Source organism: Psammomys obesus, unplaced genomic scaffold, assembly GCF_907164565.1.
Source record: "Psammomys obesus unplaced genomic scaffold, mPsaObe1.curated_primary_1811, whole genome shotgun sequence".
Classification (NCBI taxonomy): domain Eukaryota; kingdom Metazoa; phylum Chordata; class Mammalia; order Rodentia; family Muridae; genus Psammomys; species Psammomys obesus.
In genome coordinates this window covers 1,507,686-1,529,889 of record NW_026596460.1, presented here as the reverse complement: position 1 = coordinate 1,529,889, position 22,204 = coordinate 1,507,686, and the positions used below count along the sequence as shown (strand labels likewise).

Here is a 22,204-nt window from a genome sequence, read left to right as displayed (position 1 = left end):
GTGATTCATTACCTTTCCTTACTCCCTCAGGTAACCTAATTTGTGCCCTGTTCCTAGTATTGAGGAAAGCACAAAGCACCTTTGACAAGTTATAGTGCGCTCAGCACATGACATTAACTGTGTCATTTCCTACAGATGCTACAAGTGAGTCTTTATTTCTCTCAAGCAATACAAATAAAACTTCAAAAAGTAGAAAACTGAGCAAGGAGAGGGGGCACATGATTTTAATCCCAGCATTTAGGGAGGCAGAGGCAGGCAGATTGCTGTGAGTTCAAGGCTAATGTGGTCTACAAAGCAACTTGAGGACAGCCAAGGCTACACACAAAAACCCTGTCTCAAAAAGAAAAAAAAAGTAGAAAACTACAGTAAGTACAGACTTATTTCCATATTGTATGTCCAAGACAACAGATATGATAATCCTCAATGCTGTCTAGCTGGTATATCAAAACTCACGGGAATTATATATTGAGCCTATAGCAATGATTATACACAGTATGCAAATGTCGATAGAGTAAGTGACATAAAACTCAACCATTATTACATATTTAAGGATTGGTGATTTATACTCACACTTATGTGATATTTACAGTTCACTAAAATGCAATATAATTACATGCATAGCACAGTAGGAATATACCTTCAGCTGTCTGGTACTGCCATCGCCATCAACTGACACAGTAGATGAAGCTGCTAGTTTGATGTGCTCATAAAATAAAGCAGAAGTGTTCTTCATGTTTTAAACCTTATGTTGAGTTAGAACCACGTGGCAGCAGAACAGTTTCTCTGGCTGTGAGTATAGGAATTGTTTAGGTCTGTCCCTTGATCACTATCGCTCATGATCTGCATTGAGTTTCCACAGCAATGAGCGGAGGACACGTCATTCCTAACACAGTGGTACTGGCTCCAGGGCTGGAGATACAGGTAGATATTCTAGTCATGACAATTTCTAAAGAGAAAAGCATTAATTATAATCATCTTGCATAAATCACCATGAGCAATGAGGTACCCATCACCTTGTCGGTTAGCTTGCTGCTTTCGGTTGGCTGAGAACTGGAGGGTTTATGAAGCATTAAACTATGTTGCTGTTAGCCAGATTAAACTCACTGTAATGTTATGCTGACATAAAGTGCTCTGAGAAAGATATTAAAAAAATGTGAAATGAACAGATCTCAGAATTCAGAAAAATGATTGTGACATAATGAGGAGGCTAACTATTCTCATTGTCCTGGTGTTAAATCTATAGTGTCCAAAGGAGCCTATTTAAATACCAGGATTCACAGACATAGTTTGCAGGTCAGTGTTATTTATTTATTTATTATTTTAATCACAGGTCATTCAGTTGTATCCCAGCAGTAGCCCCCTTCTTCTTTCCCTCCCAATCCCCCCTCCCTCCCTCATTTCCCTGCCCCCTTCCAAGTCCACTGATAGGGGAGGTCCTCCTCCCCTTCCATCTGACCCTAGCTTATCAGGTATCTTCAGGACTGGCTGCAATGTCCTTATCTGTGGCCTAGGTCGCAGGTCAGTTTTTGTTAGCTTGTATCTTAGGAAAAGGGAACCTCTACTGAAGAATTAACCTCTAGCAGATTGGCCTGATGGCGTATCTGCGGTGTATTTTCTGTGGAAAGATCCAGCCCAGTGGGTGGTACTACCTCTGAGCAGGTGATCTTGGGTTATAAAGAAAGCAAACTGAACAAGCAATGAGGAGCAAGCCAGCAAGCAGCATCCTTTCATAATCTCAGTTTTAGTTCCTGCCTCTGGGTTCCTGTGTGGATTTTCTTCAGTTGTGGACTGTCATGGGGAGGTATGAGCCAAACCCATTTCTCTCTCAAACTGCATCTGTTCACTGTTTCATCATAGCAACAGAAACAAAATTGGGACATATAGTATCAGATACACTGTTTTAACTGAGAGAAAAAAAAAAGAGAGAGGAATGGGACACAAATATTCACTTTGAACACAGTGTTCAAAGTGAAAGGTGACATGTCTTCAGGAGTTCATAGATTAATATCATCAGTCCCTGAAATTTTAAAGCCAAAAAAAAAAAAAAAAAAAAAAAAAGTCTGGAGATGTCTAGCTCAAGGAAACATAGCAGGAAGTGACAGATCTCTTCCCTTAATAAAGTGCATTTGCATTAGTGGCCAAATTAAATTTGCATCAGGGAATAAGCTAAAGACAGATTTCCATAAAATTTGCATTAAAATTAAAGTTAAAAATCGAAACAGAAACCTGAGGCCATATCCTAAAATCAAAGGAGAAAGCCCAAGGAGCTTTGAAAATTCTGCGAAAGGCCTTGGACTCTGTACCCAGGGCCTGGGTCCCAGCCACAGTCTTAGCTCAGAGGTAAAATAGTCAGTGCTGTCCTAGGCCCCAGAAGCTCTGCCTGTTTGATACCCTGAAGCTTTGATCTGTTCTGCTTCCTGGAAGACAGACAATGAAATACACCATTTCTGGGAAGGGAAAAAGACAATGCCATGAATTCTAGGTTTTCTAGCTCATATTTCTTATGTATATTTTTAACACATATATGAAGATGTACACATACATCTTGTGCACAGCTGATGCCCATAGAGGCCAGAAGAGGGCATCAGATACTCTGAGACTGAATTACAGAAGGCTGTGAGCTACCATGTGAATGCAGGGAATGGAACCTGGATCCTCTGGAAAAGCAGCGAGTGCTCTGAACTTTTGAGCTATCTCTCCAGCATCTTTAACCTTTATCTATCTGTTCATTTGCCTTTAGAGGTCTGGTCAGTTCCAAAGAACTCCGAATCTCCAAAACTTTTGGGGAATTAAAAATTACTCAAACTGTATGCATTTCTCAAGTCCATCGTAACAACACCATCATAAATATAAAACTATGAATAAAATTCTAAGAGCATGGGCATCTTGAATTTCAAAAGAACAACTAAATTTGACATCATCGCTGAAGAGTATGTGCCTACACTGGGGGGTTAGGGAGTAGATACATTGCTGAGGTATAATTATGATCTTATAATACAAAAACAGGACTTTTAAAATAACTAACAATTATTTCTGAGGAATCATTAAAATAAGTGAATATTTAATAAGAAGAAAATACATATACTCATCTTCGATCTTAGCTATACTTTCAAAATAAAAATGAGCAAAGCCCAAGAGAATCAAGTTTCTATGCTCTGCTCAGCTGATGCAAGTTTCCCAAATGCCTTGGAAAAATCCCAGGAACTTTCCAGTGAAATTTCAGCTTAGTTTCCCATCCCTAGGTCTGTTCCTCCAACTTCCCAGGAAGGAACAAAAAGAAGTGCTCCTGTTTTATTTCCCCCTCTCTTGTCCTTTACTCCTAGGATCTTTCCCAGTTACAAGTTCTTTATCTTAAATATTACACTTCCCTTTGTCCATTTATTGTTATTGCGGTAAGATACCTGAAGTTCCATGCTTTACCAAGAAATTAGTTTTGTTTGGTTCTTCGTGTTTAAAGCCAAATCAGAGAGGCCCGTTTTTCCATTCTCTAATGAGCTTTCCCATGGTTGCACCAAAACAGTGTACATCATCACAGTAGAAGTGAATGTGTTAAATGGAAGTCATATGGGAGGTAGGATATTATGGGATGTTTGGGATCTAGGGTTGCTCTGTTGTAGCAATTTGCTCTGCGGAGAGCTAATATATTTCACATTAAAAAGATTTACACTTCAAGGCCTTCCACTACTCTTGCATACATTGGCCCTTCCTGTAACAACAAAGTTTCTCAAAGTACTTATCCCCTTCTAAGAATATGTATTTTCAACCACGGGTTGAAACAGTGCTATTCTACATTTACAGCATTACACATTTGGGCGGATCCAGGCCAGCTAGATAATTGTAAGATTATCTGACTAGATTTTCAAGTTGATGACTACGTTTTCCCACTCTTCTTGACTATGGTGGTCCCACTGTCATTCTTACTTGGGAATAGTCCAGTGAAGGATGATAGAGGAACAGGGTGGTGTTTTCTCAACCCATGTGCCAACCAATTCATCAGAAACATCAGAATACTAACAAATGGTGCTAGCTGGATGCCTAGACTATAAGCGTGGCTCCTTTAAAACACAGTGGTATTAATTTTTATGACTTTTATTCTTCCTTAAAAAGCTGGCTCATGTAGTTTTTCTCCTATCGCCTTACAAAAACTGAATAAGGCTCTATTTAATGTCAATTTTTAGGTAAATAAAATGAAATGTAGAGCTATTAAGTAGCTTTTCCAAAATGATGTATGTAAAACGTGGCAGTAGGTTGGATTTCAAATTAGATTCATAGAGTAGGCTGCCAAAAGTTTACCTGTTGGGAAAGAGTTATTGTGTGCCTTCATCTATCCACTGTTGACCCATTTCTAAAATGTCTTTGGTGCACTGGTATGTGCACAGGGAACAGCAGAAGGGCATGTACAGCTCCCAGTAAGTCACGCCATGGTGGAATGACAAACCACATCCGTCAATCTTCTCATGGTCATGATTTGGAGACCCACTGAGTAAGGAAGCATGGGGCAGTACTGGTTGAGGGGAGTGGATGCTAGCCACCTAAAAGCAGTCTGTTTCAACTTCTGTCTGTTTTCTGGATTTTAATTATTCTGAGCTAAACTGTGCCCTGCCCATCAAGTTTATATTGAAGGAGACTGAAGACCCAAGGCTCTTCAATCAGGAAGTGTGGCTATCTGGAGATGAGGTCTTTACAGGGGTAATTAAGATAAAAATAAAATAATGCCCTAGTCAGTATAACCAGAGTCCTTGTAAAATAAAATCATGATGAAGACCCACACAGACCATGGACTCAGGTGGATAGCAAGAGAGTTCTTTGAAAAAATTGCCTCTGATATGTGGCTCTCATACCTTGAGCCCCAGAACTGTGAGCAACTCTGCAGTGCTGTTTGAGCAATAAACAGGTGTGAATTCTTGTGTTTGAAATGGTAGCTGCCAGTTCAAACTAACATGAAGCCAGTGACTGAGGAACCTCTCTTGTAGAGAGAATCAGACCCACTGAACCTATGTGTGCTGAAGTTGCTAAACATTAAAAACAGATTAAAAAAAAAAGTGGTAATTCCAGGATCTTTTTTTTTTTCTTGTGCCTTTCTAAGAAAATAAGTTAAAAATGAAAGAGAAGCATCTCTTATCATTGCCATGCACAGGAGGAAAATTAACACTATGCAAAGATCTTGAAGCCTAAGAATGAAGGCACACTGCTTTAAATTCAGCATAATCTTCCATTCAAATCTCATGTTGAGTGGAGTGGAAGATGCTTTCTCGCCTGAACAGGAATGGATAAAACTCCACTTAAGGACTCTTGACAGTCTTTCAAGCCCACTTGAGAATCAGTCATGTGGAACGGGCCATCTCTACAGCCACCAGCAGGCACAACTTCTCCCCCTTCACTTTCCTGCAGTATCAAGAATTACAGAAGGGAAAGAGCTTGAAAGAGCAACTAATGAATGAGCGAACACAGCAGGAAGTGAGCTCCGAAGAGCTAGTGAGGCTCAAGGGAATCCAGCACACAGAGCTGAAAGCTAACTATCCTCAAGATGTGCTGTTGGAGAACTTCCTCGCTGATCCCATCACTCTGGGTAGGAGGAGTGGGAGTAAATTAGATTCATTATTCATGTTAGTAACAGGAATATCTCTGAGAGGACAGGAAAAAAAGAAAAACTAACCAAAGGAATTGGTGGATTTTCCTCATCTTCACTGCTATTGGCAGACCCATAGAAAGGCTTTTCTTAGAAGATTTAGAACGTTCCATCATATCCCAATGGTTCTTAACCTTCCTAATGTTGGCACCCTACAATACAGTTCCTCATGCGGTGGTGACCCCCCCCCCCCGCCCAGCCACAAAATTATTTTTGTTGCTACTTTGTAGTTTTGCTACTTTTATGAATTGTGATGCAAATATATGTTTTTTAAAATTTTTTATTAATTACACTTTATTCACTTTGTATCCCCCCTGTACCTCTCTCCCTTATCCCCTCCCAATCACTTTCTCCCTCGCCCTTCTCCATGCATGGCCCTACCCAAGTCCACTGATAGGGGAGGTCTTCTTTTCCTTCCTTCTGATCCTAGTTTATTAGGTCTCATCAGGAGTGGCTGCATTGTTTTCCTTTGTGGCCTGGTAAGGCTGCTCCCCCCTCACGGAGAGGTGATCAAAGAGCAGGTCAATCAGTTCATGTCAGAGACAGTCATTGTTCCCATTACTATGGAACCCACTTAGACACTGAACTGCCATGGGCTACATTTGTTCAGGTGTCTTAGGTTATCTCCATGCATGGTCCTTGGTTGGAGTATCAGTCTCAGGAAAGACCCCTGTGCTCAGATTTTTTGGTTCTGTTGCTCTCCTTGTGGAGTTCCTGTCCTCTCCAGATCTTACTATTTCCCATTTCTTTCATAATATTTCCTGTACTCTGCCCAAAGTTTAGCCATAAGTCTCAACATCTGCATTGATAGCCTGCAGGGTAGAGCCTTTCAGAGGTTCTCTGTGGCAGGTTCTTGACTTGTTCCCTGTTTTCTCCTTCTTCTGATGTCCATCCTCTTTACCTTTTGGGATGGGGATTGAACATTTTAACCAGAGTCCTCCCTCTTGATAAGTTGGTGCTTTCTCAGACAACTAGGAATAGTGCTTCCTCAAGATCCAGCTATACCACTCCTAGGCATATATCCAAAAGAAGTTCAAATACACAATTAGGACATTTGCTCAACCATGTTTGTTGCAGCTTTATTTGTAATAATCAGAAGCTGGAAACAGCCCAGATGTCCCTCAACTGAGGAATGGATACAGAAATTGTGGTACATCTACACAGTGGAATATTACTCAGCGATAAAAAACAAGGAAGTCATGAAATTTGCAGGTAAATGGTGGGAACTGGAAAATATCATTCTGAGTGAGCTATCCCAGAAGCAGTAAGACACACACAGTATATTACACTCACTCATATAGACATAGAATATAAGATAACCCTACTAAAATCTGTACATCTAAATATATATGATTTTTAATGGTCTTAGGCCTCTGTGCAAGGGTCTTTTGTGGGACCCATAGGTTGAGAACCACTGTTTTAGAGCAAATAGAAATTCTGCTGTGATGAACCAGTTATTAAAGGACATATATTTTTGCCCAGCTCTTTCCACAAATAAGCACAATGTTAAAGGATGTTTAAATGTTTACTATGATACTGCCATTCTTTTGGTTAAAAAAAAAACAGCTTAATAATGAAATATCCATTGTTTAAGGTGGAGTAGAGAAATAGTTCAACAGTTAAGGGCACTTGCTGTTCTGGTGAGAACCCAGGCTGGGTTCTCAGCATTCACATGGTAGCTCACAACTGCTTGTAACTTCCATTCCAAGGAATCCATTCTCTTTTCTGACCATTGCAAGCACTGCACGCTAATGATGCATAACACACACACACACACACACACACACACACACACGAAGTACCAATACACAGAAAATAAAAAGAAGTAAATAACCATTGCTTCATAGGGTAACTCAGTATGTTTTTAGTTCTTTAATGCTTAAGCTAGAACTTTTTATATAAAGCTTTCAGTTTTGTAAAGAATTAAGTGAGAAAGAACTACTTTAGAAAATGGTATATGCACTATTTTATGCCTGTATTTTTTTTAAGTACTATTATTGTTTCAAAATACTTCCATAAAAGTTTGGAGCGATTACTTCAAGACAAACAGAAATTTCATTGTTTTAAAAAGCCATTAATGAAATCCACATTAAAAATATTTTGTTATTAGAGTATCTTTCTTAAAATGATAAACTAGAAAATGTTGTCAATAAAGAAGAACCATAAACTTTAACTGACTACAGAAAAGCACAATGAGTGAATTTACTTTCCTTGAGGATGCGACAAAGTACATGGCAAAGATACCTTAAAGAGAGGTTTTAAAAATCTGGGCTCAGGGGGTCCTGCAGAGAGTGATTAATCAACCAAGAACCATGCATGGAAATGACATAGACCCCTGCTCAGATGTAGCTCATGAGCAGCTGTGTCTCCATGTGGGTTCCCTAGTAAGAAGAGCAGGGGCTGTCTCTGATATGGACCCTGTGGCTGGCTCTTTGATCAGTTCCCCCTGGTGAGGTAACCAAACTAGATCCCAGAGAAAGAGGGTCCAGACAGTGCTTATGAGACCTGCTAGGCTAGGGTCAGATGGTAAGGGAGGAGGACCTCACTTATCAGTGGACTAGGGGAGAGGCATGAGGAGGGGAAGAGGAAAAGAGGATGGGACCTAGAGGAGATGAGGGAGGGGGCAACAGCTGGGATACAAAGTGAATAAATTGTAATAAATCATAGTAACAAAGAAAAACTTAAAAAGAAGGTTTTGTTTGGCCCATGTTTGAGGAACACAACCCATCGTGGTAGAAAGGCATGGCTGCAAGAGTGTGAAGCAGCTGCTGGCACAATGCCCATTGTCAAGAGGGGGGGGGATGCAGAGACTTCTTCTGTTCTCTTTTCTACTCAGAAGCCTCCAGCCCATGGAAAACTCCTATTTGGACTAAGGGACAGTCTTTCCAACCTTGGTTAGCCTCTCCGGAAAACGCTGTAAAGCCCAGACATTTGTTTCTCCTGCAATTCTAAATGCCAATCAAGATAACCATCCAAGCAAGTTTCTAGTGTCTTTCTTTTTCCTTGTGTCCTCCATTCAAGTCATTTTTAAATGTTCAGAGATTGATGCATTGTAAGTAAATTGTGTATTTCAACATTGAAGTTTGCAATTGATGTTACTCAACAATTTTTAAGCTGGAACTGATTCAGGCACCATGCAATCCTATGCTCTTAGTACATTCATGGTCATTTTCAGTGTTAATTTATTATGTGAACATTGAGTTTGAAACCTATAATCATCCTTGTTCATTACAGAAAGACCCTTAGAATTCATCTCAGTAGTGCATTATAAAGAGGAGCCAATGTAACATAATTTCAAATTGTTTAAATGAGGAAACAAATAGGTGATTCTGGCTTACCAGAACCCAGCTAGGATTTAACCAGAAAGATCTATTGCTCTCTGATGGATTAATCTGTGTATTTTTCAATAGCATTCCATAAGGTAAGGGCAAATACAGATTTTCCTCATAGTGCATGGGCTGCTAATCTCTGTAATTAAGCATATTAAGATATCACAGCAAGAAGTCCCATGAAAATAAAATCAAGTTGAGAACAGACATTTAGAAATCTAAAGCTTTCATTTTCAGGTAATACACTATGAAAGTTAATAGTATCCTCCATTTCAAACTCATTTTGTAGTTTTTCAAACACATAACAATCTCCTGCTGGTTTTTAAATGGTTTTGTATTTTTCACATTATATGCTTTTTCATCAGTGAGGGTATTTTCTAAATTTTGATTTAATCAATTTTCTTTTCCAAATTAAATGAATATGTATTTGTGTGTGCTACCACATATTTGTGTGTCTCCATATGTGTGAGTTTGTCTCCATGTATGTCTCTGATCACCTTGTCTGTATGTGTCTCTGTGTGCATGTCTCATTTGTGTGTGTGTGTGTGTGTGTGTGTGTGTGTGTGTGTGTGTGTCTTTACTAGCCACATATATATCTCTCAGGGTTTGTGGATGAAATTGTGACCATTCAGAGCAATCAGTCTGCTGTGATCATACTGGTATTAGGGATTGAGTACTTTGGAAGAGAAAGAAAACCAATTCCAAGTTCCACTTTCTACCATTTCTTTTTCATAGCCCTCCTCTTTCATCAGTTTGGGGATATAGAACTATGTGGACTCATTTTTAACTAGAGGCAAAAGATTTGTGTGAGAATTAGCATAAAGAAATAAAACAGGCCTTGTTTATGGTTATGAGGAGTCAGTCGTGTCAGGCTTACATACAGGACCCCCGGGGCAAGAGAAAAGAAATCCAGCAAGGAGACGCCAGGCACCACGTGGAAGTAGACACCGTTAGTTCTCTGAGCCACCAGACTATCTCCCTCACTCTTTGTTAAATATTAGTTTATTTACTTTACGTCCTGTGGGTACTCCCTCCATCCCCTCCTCCCAGTCCTTCCACTTCCCCCAGAAAAGGGGAGCCCCCCCCCTCCTCATGTTAACCTTCCCCCAACACATCCAGTCCCATCAGGACTGCAAGCATATCTTCATCCCCTGAGGCCAGGCAAGACAGCCCTGCCAGGGGGAAGTGATCCAAAAGCAGCCAATAGAGTCTGTGTTAGAAACAGCCCCCTTTCTACTCGCAAGGCGCCCCACATGAAGACCAAGCTGCCCTGTTGGAGACGTGTGCAGGCAGGCCTAGGTCCAGATCATGCACGCTCCTTAAATGATGTCTCAGTCTCTGAAAGACCCCATGGGACTGGCCTACTTGTCTCTGTTGTTCTTCTTATGAGGTTCATGTCCCCCCGCATGTCCTTCCATCTTTCCCCCAACACTTCTACAGGCCCCCCAGAGTTCTGCCCCAATGTTTGGCTGCAAGTTGCAGCACCTGTCTCTATCTGCTGTTGGCTGGAGCTTCCCAGAAGAGAGTCATGTTGGGCTCCTGTCTGAAAGCATAGCAGAGTATCATTATTAGTGTCAGGGGCTGGCTCTCTCTCTACAATCCACAGACCAAAAGAAGCTAAGTAACAAGGAGGGCCCAAGGAAGGGTGTTTGAATGTCACTCAGAAGGGGAAATAGAATAGACAACAGAAGAGGATGAAGAGAGGAAACTGAGAAGGAGATGGACTGGGGAGGGAAACAAGGGTGGAAATCAGATGTGAGCGGGAGGTAAAAGGGCTGGGAACAGGAAGGGAAACTGGGGAGGGACATCTCTTGGTCAAGCTTTAAGCCTGCTAAAGGATAAGCACCTGGGAGGGTATGGGTGTGATTCTAGCTGAGACTCCTAACAGGGAGGGGCATGAAGAATGAAGTGACCACCTCCTAGCCAGGCTCGACGAGTGGAAGTCAGGGATCAACGCCCACCGACAAAATCCGGGATCCAACAATTACCCTGCCTACAAGAAGTGTAGGGATAATGAGGGACAAAGATAGAGGGAAAGTTCTCCTTCACTCTTATTTTCATTCCCTCTCCCCTGTGCTCAACCCCTTTCCCTCCATCCAGGCTCACCCCTGGCTTTCTTTTTCTTCACGGCTAGCTGGCACGGAAACCTTGTATTCTTTTCTGAATTACCTCTCTTCTGTTTTTCTTGCTGTAATAAAAAAAAATTATTTATTTATTACAATTTATTTACTTTGTATTCCAGCTGTAGCCCCTCTCTTGTCCCCTCTCAATCCCTCACTCCCTCCCTCTTCTCCCCCTATGCCCCTCCCCTAGTCCACTGATAGGGGAGGACCTCATCCCCTTCTATCTTGCCAGGCTACAAAGGAAGATAATGAAGCCAGTCCTGATGAGACTTGATAGGCTAGGGTAATCAACTCTTACAAGAGAGGTTAGACAAGAGCCAAATGAGTGGGATGAAATTCAGCAGAGAAGTCCCACATTTAGCGGGCTACAATCCACGAAGAACTTCCCAATGCTTGCCTCTAAAGAGTCCTCATCCCTGAAATACTGAACAGCAAACAAACCTCTGCCTTATGTTGGATCAGCAATCTGTGCCTTTCAGGCTGTGAAGCACACAAGAACCCTGGCAAAAGTGGTCCCTGACTCAGTGTACACAGGCAGATATGAGCTGAGTCACTGAGATGCTTTCCTGGAAAGAAGACAAGTCTGTGTGTGTGTGCGTTAAAGCCAGCAAGCATTCTGCAAAAAAAATATTTGCTAAAATATTGTGGTCATGCAATTATGCAAACAAGAAAAAATTCTCATGCTTTTTCTGATAGATATATTCTGTAAAAACATACTTTTTTTTCCTATAAAATTAATATAAATGAGTCTGTATATATGTACATGTGTATACCTGGAAACAATGTTGATGTGTGTATTCTCAAATGGAGGCCATGTGAATGTATATTTCCATATTTTAGAAAAGTGAAGCTGGCCTTAGGAGACAAAACAGTCCTGGCTCAGATACACATCTCCAAAGCAATACTGATGTTCTCAGAAGCCTAAAGCCAGAGGCCAACATGATTTCAGTCGTTAGTAGCAGCTGGGGGTGGGCCTTGATGCTTAGGGTTGCCCTCAGAAACTATGCCACAGAAGCGGAGGCCTCCTCTAATATTGCAGAATGCTCTAAACTGTGATGGTTTGCTTTCTTTCTTCTTCAGAAGTGAGGGACTATTTCTTTGAATTCCTTCAGGGAACTTTAATCTTTATCAAATACACTCCTCAGTGTAGAACAGAAAAAAAAAAAAAAAAAAGACCAGTTTCTGACTTGGTTTTTGTATTCAGATGTACAGAGTCTTACTACAGAAGAAAGTGGATGATAATATGAAAAACTATTTTTTACTTAAAAAATGTCATGCCACATTACTGTTCAGCCTCACAGTCAGTTATCATCTTCAAAACTTCTTTGCCCTGGCTCCTGCCATCAAACTGACTTTAAGGGTGTTGGCAACGCATGCTTCTGCACAGGTCTTTGTTGAGGAAGTTAGGCTGGGGCACAGAAATAGGCAAAGGAGGCTCCTACTGCCACACCTCCTGACACTCCCCAGATTTTCTCTAGAAAGTAATTAGAAGATGTACTCTAGTTTGGGTCAAGAACTCTCAATGTTTCAACAAAGATCTGGAAAACAGTTTAGATGGAGAGTTTCCATCAATAGTCCTATGCTCAGCAGAGGCATAGCAGCCGCAGAAACAAATGGCACAAAAGGCAGATTTCTTCATGAGAGCCAGGAAGCAGCAGAATGAAGAATGCTGGTGTACTAGTTAATGGCTTCCTCCTGGTTGCCCAGTTCTTCCTGCTGGGTCTCTAACCTATGTGATGGTGTTGCCCATCTGGGGCAAGCCTTGAATCTCATCACTCTGTCCTGCTGGTGCCCTCATGGACACACCTAGAAGCAAATGTCACTAAAATCCTGGGTGTTTCACCATCCAATCTAGTTGACAATCAAACTAATCAGCACAAGTACTAACATTCATAATCTCGCACCAAAACTCCTATGTTAGTATTGCTTTTTTAAATCACAGTGTGCCAGGCTAATGTAGGATGTTGATAGTAGAGAAATCAGGACAAATTGTATAAATCCAGAGGCCATCAGATCCACTGGAACTGTAATTACAAGCGATTATCACCCACAATGAAGGTGCTAAGAATTGAACCTGTGTTCTCTGGAAAAGCAGCCAGTGCTCTTGACCACCGAGTCATCTCAGTGGTCCTTACTAACTGATTCTATACATGGTATACTTCAGAGTTAAACAGAAGTGTTTTGTTTTGTTTTACTTTATTAAAATATTGAGTTTATTTTACACATGTATTTTTGTCTCCCTACCATTTTTACATGTGACCACCATTATGCCTATCTCCTAGCATAACAATCCATACATACTTAAAACCAATAAAGGATGGAGTTCCATTATTGAAAAGTGAACAGACATTTTAGACAACATGTACTTGGCAATTGAATCTGGACAATATTTATCAAACACAGTAGGGAAAGTTCTCACTTTGAATTAAAAAAAGGACAGCCAGATATCAACTGTTATAGAAATGAAATAAGATGGAATATTTCAAACTGTTTAAACCATTTTCTGAAAGAAATTTTCTCCACTGTTCTTGAATAACATCCTAGTCAGTCATCTGGAAGCAATTTTTCACATAATTAAAGAACTTGGCTTCCACCTTGGGAAGAGAACCATCTTTTTCTATAATTGCTTGCATTTTTCCCTTAATAACTTCTACAGAACTAGGTCCATTTGCTGTTTTAGGAGGTTTTTTTCCTTTAAGGACTCTCAACCCTTTGATCTTGATGTTGACTGTTTTAAGTCGTTTCCATTTTTATTTGATTTTTGTGCTTTTTTTCCTCTGGGGTATCTCATAAAGATATCTTTACTGGAACTTTTTCTTCAGTTTCCTCCTCCTTGTCCTCCTCCTCTTCCTCTTCCTTTTCATCCTCATCATCTTCATCATTATCCTCATTATCTTTGTCATCATCCTTATCATCTCCATCACGGTTTACATTTTCTGTGGAACCTTGTTATCACCTCTAGGGCCAGATCTCTTTCCAAACATACTTAAGAGATTTACATCGTCCTCATCTTCATCTTCTGACTCTGCATCTCCCTCTACAGTTACCAGTTGTGGTACACTAATGTGCACAGGCCGAAACCACACATCAACCACAGATGGTATCAAATTGTTGGTAGTACAGACATTTTCAAGTTTGCCAGTGGTATCTTAATAGCCTTCCCAGCTATTGCTTCTGCCTCTTTGATGGGTAATTCATCTATTACCACTGCTCCTAAACTGACTGTCGTTAATGATAACTGATGTTAATTTTCATCATTATATACTTTAAAGTGATAATCTTTGCCAGATTTTACTTCACAACCAAAATCTTTGTTCTCAGGCCTAAGAGAACCCATGTCTATTTTCACCAGGTCTCCCGTGTGAGAGAAATCAGATGGAGAAAACTGCCTACTGCCAAGCTTTAGGCACACACACACACATATATACATATAAGTATATATATATTTAGGTATTATAGACATAATTCTAAAATTTTCTCTTAACGATGAGTAGACCAAAAAAGATATTTTAAAGCAATGTGGAGTAAATAAGGAGCTCTGTAACCTGTCTAGCTTAATGTATTCTGAGGAATCACTGCTCTAGTATACTGCTCATTAATATTACCATATATTCAAATTTTAGTTACTTTTAAAAATGAATATTCTCCTTTGGGAAAAAGGGGGGGTTTATGGTTAGGTTTTTCAATGGCAGCAAAATCAATGGCTATGACGATGGAGGAGCAGCACTGTTTTTCACTACACATAGTGTTTTAATCAGCTCCTCAAGAGCAATCATCTGTTAACTGGTGTTTCACCAATGTAGCTGCCACAGACTACTGTGGAAAGAACAAGCTTTAAAAATAACAGCATATAATATGTATAATATAATAAACAACAATAATATGTTGTTTAGTGTAATACTCCCCTTTGCAGAGTGGGCAAACCAAGCCCTTACTCTGATGCACCGTTTAATTGTAGTGGAATTATTTTCCTAAAGTTTCACCCTGGGTGACTGAACAATGGAATGCATGTACATAGGAGGGGGTTCATCTCCCCATTCTTGGCGATCTCCTTCAGGCTTTCCGTCTTCTGTCTTTTATGCTTTACTGAAATTATTTTAAATGAACCTCACTTTGTTTCAGTTTCATACCTCTATGGAATTCCACTTTATGCCAACTTTTGCTCAAAATTCATTATTCATATTTTCAGTCATTCCTGCATGACTTCCCTACTAGCTACTTTATTTTTGCTGAAGTCTTTCTATTCCCCCAATTATCCTGTTTAGAATTTCTTCTCTGATATTTCATCACACTTACTGAAGCTAAAGTTGGGAAAAATAGGAGGCAACTGGAAAAAAGAGATTAATGAAGACTGTATAAAATCATTAACAATAGACTATCACAATCTTCATGTCTCCCCCCAAATTCACACACTAGAAATTTAATCTCCAAAAGAACAGTGTTGACGGGTTGTGACCATGAGAATTGATCATGCCCTGAAGACTCTGTTGTCCCATGAACAGACTGATGTCACCAAAAAAGAGTTTATTCCTAGCCCACACACCAACACACCCCTTCTGCCTGCTGCCATGTGGTCCCCTCTGGATGCTGTATCTTGTCCTTGGGCTTCTCGTCATCTAGGACCATGAAAAACACATCTCTATTTAAAAAAAATCCAAGTGTCAAGGATTTTGTTATGAAAATAGACAGACGAAGAAACAATTGAATTCTAAATTTGGAATTTAAAATTACATATTTGGCCATTTTATAATGGCTACTATAAGGATAAACATGCACATATATTCAGAGATGGTTTCATAATGGTGCAATTAATGTGTAGGAAAAATGAGGACATAATGAATGCAATCTACAAAATAATAAACACATCATCATTAAAATATATTATGAGGGCTTGAAAAATAATGATCATATTCCTACTAATGAATGTTTCAAATTTGTTGCATTAGGGAAAATAATGAACTCTTTAACCTATAAATTCCATTATTTGAAAAAAAAAACTTTATTTGATAGTTTAATTTTATGCCAAGCTATAAAATACTGTCCAAAGAAAGGTGGTTTAATTACTAAATAATTTCCTCCTATGTTAAAACCAAAGTTAGTTGAGAGATATGATTAATTCTTCTAAGAACAGAATTTAAATGACCACTGACATTATTTGCTTTTACTTATGTTTAAAATTCTCATGTTGTCATAAAAAGGATAATAAATTAAACAAATTATGTATATAGTAACAGTTGTGAGGTATATAAATGGACTGTCACTGTGGAAATGTAACACTTACTGAAACGGATGCTCAGGCTCCAGCTGTGTTTTAGGATGAAGTTTCTCCAACATTACGATGGTAAAGGAATAAATGCTCTAAGGCACCTGGAATTTCACAAAACAAAATGTTTGTTTTCTTTTTTTTCGGAGAAACAAAATAAAGAGAAGTATCAATACATAAATTTAGCTCTCTGGATATATATATATATGTATATATATATATATATGTATACACATATATATGGACATTGATAGACAAACAGATGATAAAACTAAATACACACACACACAGAGAGAGAGAGAGAGAGAGAGAGAAAGAGAATAGGAATTGACCTCTATGACTCTGGAGACTGAGAATTCTCACAACATACTCTCAAGGAGCTGAATTGGAGAGCCAATTAAGTCTGTGGTGGTACCTTGAGTCTAGGTCTAAAGGCCCAAGAATAGCCAAGCTGGTATTCACATCTGGATGCTGGAAGTGGATATCCCATCGCAGAAGGCACATCTGCACATTTACCCTTTTGTCCATCTTTGTTCCCTTCTAGGGCTCAGTGGGCTGGATGTTTCTACCTGCATTGTTGAGGCCCATCTTTATTCAGTTGAATGATTATCTCCTCCAAGACCTCTATAGAAAGTTCCAGAAATACTGTCACCAACCCTCTATGTATCTCTTAGCATTTTCCTCTCTCTCTTTCTCTCTCTCTCCATTTCTCTCTCTTCCTGTTCTTTTTCTTCAGCTTCCTTCTATCTCCCTCTCCTTCTCTCCCCCATATACATTAACCCCAATATTTTCACAACAACCAATTATTTTCTCTATAATTAAGCATACCAGTTATTTTAATTTTTCATATTCATCAAAGTTTCATGGTATCATTTTTTTTTAATAAATGGACTCTTATTTTTTTTCAACCCTCTTAACCTCTAGATCTTTACTACTTTCCCCTTATGTTGCTGAGTCAGAAACAACTTTGTTCCATACAACTTTTAATCTCCATTATTGCCCAGTTGTAGCAAGCAAAGGGTGGACCTTTTGTTAGAGATGATTGTCTCAAACTAAATTACTTGGTGTTAAGCAAAACATTTTAAACAATGAACCCTCAACAATCTTGGCTATGTTTACCATATCCTAAGGCCTTCTAAGTAGAAGCCAAGATTTAACAGTTTTGAAACAATCACAGAAATTACTTTGGAGCCCTATTGTGCTCTATAAAGCCCACCTGTCAATTAAATATTCAATTATCAGAGGCTATGGTCAGATCTAGAGAACTTCACAACTGCACCATATTATAACTAAATTAGAAATAAGCATTTTCTGGGTTGTCTTTATTTTCTTTATTTTAGCCTGATTATTTGATTTCTAAAATATTTTATAAGCTCAAAAATGTGGAAGGAATAACTAATACCTGATGAACATAACTTTTGACCTGAAAAATCCTATTAAATTACCCCAATAATGCAACCCACATGTACATACTCACACACATATGTGTTCAGAAATGCGCATAATATAAAATAAAATACATATTAAAAAAAACATCAATAGAGAAAAACACTTTCACCTATGACCACTTTGAAGTCAGAACATCCAGCTGGCATTGCTAAGGTCAAGGGGAACTTCAAAGGGACATGCTCCCTTTTCACCATCTTCCCTGCTTGACCACATACTGCCATTCAGCTTTAGCAATTACCTTCTATAGAGATTCCCCCATGATTATCCTCTTTACCCATAACACACCAATATCTGTTTTAACCTTTTTACTATCTCATCTGTTTTTACTCTTGCTGTGCTAGTAAATTATCTCAGAAGTTATTCATGCCTAGCCATAATATTAAGTGAATACTATTTGTGCCTACCACTTTAGTAGTTACTGAATATGCAACAGATCCGCCAAGGTTAGTGACCTTGGTTAGGCTTGGTTCAGTGGAAGGACATGAACAACTAACTAACTAGTGTGTGTTTTTATTATAATGTTTAATTTGAGATTATAAAGTAATTACATTTTACCTCATTCTCTTCCTCCAAAAAAGATTAAGTTCTGTTAAAAGAAATAACACAAGCCAAGGGAGAAGTCTGCTGGCCTTTGAGAGCTAAAACTTTAAGTAATGGTCAGACACAGCTTAACCCAGAAGACCATAGTGGAAAGGGATCATCAAGCATACAAGTCAGGTAGATATAAGAAGAAGAAGAAGCTTCCCAGGCCAGAGAAACTTAAGGTGCAAAGGCCCTGAAACACGAAACAGTCCTGCATGGCCTGAGAATCCTCAAGGCAGTGTGGAGGGATTAGAGGACATGAATAAGATGGCCAGGAATGGAAGGGAGGGACAGTATTCTTCTAAAACTCAAAGTCAGCTTTTATTTTAAATGGTACAGGGACATTTGTGGGTTTTGGATGGAGAATTAACATGGCATGAATTGTGGGTTTAAAAGGCAGATTCTGCCTGCCACATTAGAAACAGACTGTAGGAAAACAGGGCAGGACACAGAGTCCAATTCAGGAGCTCTTTAAAAACTCCTGTTGATGTCATCAGTGGGAAGTGTGAATTCTGAATGCAACATGGTAACATGCAGGTGCCGGGGTGTGGTGGAGGGAGGGAGGGAGCTCAAAGGTGTACATGGTGACTTGGTTAAAGTGGTTAGAAATACAAAGCTGATATATGATGAAATGGAAATATTTGCAATAAAGCAATTTTGACATTTCTATCAGGAATGACAATTTAGGTGCATTGAGTTTGACTTGATTCCTCCCTTTTTCAAGGAAGGTGCTGAATGGGCACTGAGCACAAACAGATAGATGATAGATAAATAGATACATGATAGATAGATAGATAGATAGATAGATAGATAGATAGATAGATAGATAGACACACACGTGCATGTATACATGCATACATACTCTGGGATGCAAAGATATATATGGCTGGGCTGTAAGATAGAAGGATCCTCAACATGGTATACCTGGTGCTGTGACGCTAAGAGGGTTAAGGTTTTGCATGCTAAGTCAAGAAGAGAGGGTTGCACACTAATACATATTTATACATAGTTGCACTCCAGTGTTAGCAGTTAGTGAGATAAAGAACAAGTAGAAGAGCAGACGAAGGGGGAGGGACCAAGCATTGTCATTCTGGATGCTACGAATGAAGTCAGCTCAAGAGATATTAAGGAAGGAAGCAGGTCAAAAGTTACTCAAATGCCAGCCAGGTTAGGGCATCAACAAACTCCTTCACAAGAGGGCTGCCTGAGAAACATGATCAGCGTGCTTGCATGTGCCTGTCTGGGGCAATTTCAGGAAAGAATAAAAGCATACACTATAGAGCCTTTTAAATGGACTTAGCTGCAAAGAGAAGCAGAAATACGGACTGGTAGAGTCAGGTGTTTGAAGGTGTTTGTTTTTTTTTTTTTAATGGAAAATACTTTTATGGTAGTAGAAATGAACCAGAAGGAGAGGAAATAACGAACAGAGCAGCAGGGAAATTGCTGAGAAGGTTTCAGGAGAGGCGCGGTGTGCAACTGGAGGAAGCCTCAGGAGAGTGCGGGCTGCTGGTTCTGTGATGAGGGGGGCAGGGTGAGACTGAGCTCCGAGATGGACAAGGGGAAAAGCCCCAGGAGCTTTCTTTAGAACTTAAAGAGGAGCTGATGTGGAACTAAGCCAGCTTCCAATCTTACTGCATTAGCAGCACCAAAGAAGAACTTCGCACGAATATCTGGAAGTCTGTTGTTTTCCTGAGATTACTAATACAAATGTGGACTCTCCTAAATATCACACTATGGTTCGAGCCCTGGGAAAGCATCTCTCTGGCCCAATATGGCCTCTAGTCAACATTGAAACGAGAAGATGACTCAGTTGATGAAGTGTTTGCTGAGCAAGCTCGGAATCTGAGTAATCCCCAGAATCCGTTTAAAAAGGTCGGGAACAACAATGTATCTGTAATCCCTGCAGTGAGTTCATGGAGGCCCATAACATCCCCATCGCTTGCTGTCTAGGCAGTCTAGCTGAATCAACAAGCTCTAGGCTAAATAAGAATCACCATTTCCCAGAGATATGGAGAAGAGTTGAGAAAAATATCAGGAGTCATTCTCTGGCCTCCATATATCTGTGCACTCATAGCTATAACACATATGCATACACACACACACACACACACACACACACACACACACGCACACGCACACTAAAATTGAAATAAATAAATAAAACCGAAAGGAACCTGTCATTCTTTGCCCTCATACCTGATAGGACTTTCAGCAACTCATGTTGCTCACGGGCTCCTTGTGAGGTGAACTGACAAAGACAAGACTTAACCAGAATTAAACTTGTTTTGAAATTGTTGCTCCAATAATGTTTATTTCACTCAAACTTTTAACTCAAAGGTTTCAAAACTCCTCAGGCTTCAAATCAATAAAGGTATTTGAAGACACAGTGATCAAGCAGGTGGTACCATGGGAAACAGTGTGTTATCTCCATGGGAACCACAATACAAACTCTGACCCAACAAAAGGAAAGTGTTCACATGGGTCAAAACAAACCCTTGGATCTGTAGTTTACAGACTTTTTGTGGGGTCTCCTCCGGTGTCCCCGTAACACAGCCGTAAGCATCACCGTGAACTTAGTGGAAAAGGCCGTTCCTATTTCATTGTGTTGAGTTAATGGAATTACAGCTGTGGACAAGGTTTTGCTGAGGCTTAGCAGACACTCACGGGCAGCGATCAATATCTTCACACTCACAGTGTCACTTCAGACTGTTCCTGTCTATGTAGACAAAGCCCCCAATTAAACTTGTGAAGCCAGATTATTTTATACGTGTTTTTTTCTGATGTAATGGACACAGGTTTGATATCAAACACATACTGCAACACAACTAAGTTAAAAATGAATGCTATTCACTTTGAAACAAAATCAAGAAATATCTAATGCTTAGTTAGGGTTGCTTTGCAATGGTAACTTAGCAGCATATTCCTAAATATTAAGTATAGATACTTTTAAAACGATAAGAGCCATTAGTGATTATTTATGTTGAATATATATATATATATATATATATATGTATATATATATATATATCTTCAGAGAATATGATAATTTCATTTTTAAACTTTCTTTCAAGATTGCTTGGATATGTGTGTGTGTGTGTGTATTCACATATACAGAGGGCCAGAAGAGGGTGTCAGATACCCAGAAGCTAAGTTACAAGCAGTTGTTGGTGCCAGGAGGCAAACTTAGACTTCTAAGGGTAAGCTAAGCACTATCTCCAGCCCTTTATTAGATGCCATCTAAGACAATGAACCTTGTCTTTCCTTATATGCCAGTGCATCTCTATCAACGTTGAAATGATGTATATGTTTGTGTGTGTATGTATTTCTATACATTTCTGAAAGGGAAGATTAAAAATACAAGTATCATATTTTCTGTCTCAAGCTATATTATAGAAATGTTGGGTTGGAAATATTATGATACAGCCATTAACAAAACTCAAGTGACAACACATACTGGAGAAGATGTGGAGAAAGGGGAACCTTACTCCATTGCTGGAGGGAATGTAAACTTGTACAACCACTTTGGAAATCAATCTGGCGCTTTCTCAGAAAATTAGGAATAGTGCTACCTCAAGATCCCACTATACCACTCCTAGGCATATATCCAAAAGATGCTCAAGTATACAACAAGGACATTTGCTCAACCATGTTCATAGCAGCTTTATTTAATAGTCAGAAGCTGGAAACAGCCCAGATGTCCCTCAGTTGAGGAATGGACACAGAAATTTGGTACATTTACACAATGGAATACTACTCAGTAATTAAAAAAAAAGGAAATCATGAAAGTTGCAGGCAAATGGTGGGAACTGAAAAAGATCATCCTGAGTGA

The 22,204-nt window shown here is 39.4% G+C and overlaps 1 protein-coding gene and 1 pseudogene across 1 annotated transcript in view; one reads left to right on the top strand and one right to left on the bottom strand.

Annotated features, from left to right (window-relative positions):
- The window catches only part of Cntnap2 (contactin associated protein 2), a 2,205,170-nt gene that overhangs the window by 1,034,965 nt on the left and 1,148,001 nt on the right, over window positions 1-22,204 (top strand).
- On the bottom strand, window positions 13,529-16,415 carry LOC129669929 (nucleophosmin-like; annotated as a pseudogene).